This window comes from Arachis stenosperma, chromosome 5 (assembly GCF_014773155.1).
Source record: "Arachis stenosperma cultivar V10309 chromosome 5, arast.V10309.gnm1.PFL2, whole genome shotgun sequence".
Taxonomy (NCBI): domain Eukaryota; kingdom Viridiplantae; phylum Streptophyta; class Magnoliopsida; order Fabales; family Fabaceae; genus Arachis; species Arachis stenosperma.
In genome coordinates, this window is record NC_080381.1 from 95,903,085 (window position 1) to 95,904,503 (window position 1,419).

Consider the following 1,419-nt stretch of genomic DNA (forward strand, 5'->3'; position numbering starts at 1 on the left):
AGCTGTATGTTCGGGTTTCACCAGCGTCAATGGCTACCTCCCGTCCTCTTAGTGAAAATGGTCCAAATGTGCTGTCACTGCACGGCTAATCATCTGTCAGTTCTCGATCATGTTGGAATAGAATCCAGTGATCCTTTTGCGTCTGTCACTATGCCCAACACTCGCGAGTTTGAAGCTCGTCACAGTCATTCCTTTCCAGATCCTACTCAGAATACCACAGACAAGGTTTAGACTTTCTGGATCTCAGGAATGGCCACCAATAATTTAGCTTATACCACGAAAACTCCAATCCTTCGGAATGGAGGCTAAGAGATACACGCTCGATCTAAAGTAGAACGGAAGTGGTTGTCAGTCACGCGTTCATAGGTGAGAATGATGATGAGTTTCACGGATCATCACATTCATCATGTTGAAGTGCAGCGAATATCTTAGAACAAGAATAAGCTGAATTGAATAGAAAAAATAGTAGTAATTGCATTAATACTCGAGGAACAGCAGAGCTCCACACCCTTAATCTATGGTGTGTAGAAACTCCACTGTTGAAAATACATAAGAACAAGGTCCAGGCATGGCCATGAGGGTAGCCTCCCCAAAACTTGATCAAGAGATCAAAAGATGATCCAGAGATAAAAATATAATAGTAAGAGGTCCTATTTATAATGAAACTAGCTACTAGGGTTTACAGAATTAAGTGAATAACGCAGAAATCCACTTCCAAGCCAACTTGGTGTGTGCTTGGGCTGAGCATTGAGCTTTACACGTGTAGAGGCTTCTCTTGGAGTTAAACGCCAGCTTTGGTGCCAGTTTGGGCGTTTAACTCCAACTTTTATGTCAGTTCTAGCGTTTTGACTTCAGAATAGGGCAGAGAAGGGGCGTTTGAACGCCAGTTTATGTCATCAAAACGAGAGCAAAGTATGGACTATTATATATTGCTGGAAAGCTCTGGAAGTCTACGTTCCAATGCTATTGAGAGCGCGCCATTTAGAGTTCTGTAGCTGCCGAAAATCTACGTCGACTGCAGGGAGGTCAAAATCCAACAACATCAGCAGTCCTTTGTCAGCCTCTGAATCAGATTTTTGCTCAGGTCCCTCAATTTCAGCTAGAAAATACCTGAAATCACAAAAAAACACACAAACTCATAGTATAGTCTAGAAATATGAATTTTTCATAAAAACTAATAAAAATATCCCAAAAAGTAGCTAGATCCTACTAAAAACTACCTAAGAACAATGCCAAAAAGCGTATAAATTATTCGCTCATCAGAAAACCAAACTTAAATTATTGCTTCTCCCTAAGCAACTAAAAACAAAATAGGATAAAAATAAGAGAATATACAATGAATCCCACAGTATCAATGAAACTTAGTCCTAATTAGATGAGCGGGGCTTGTAGCTTTTTGCTTCTGAACAGTTTTGGCAT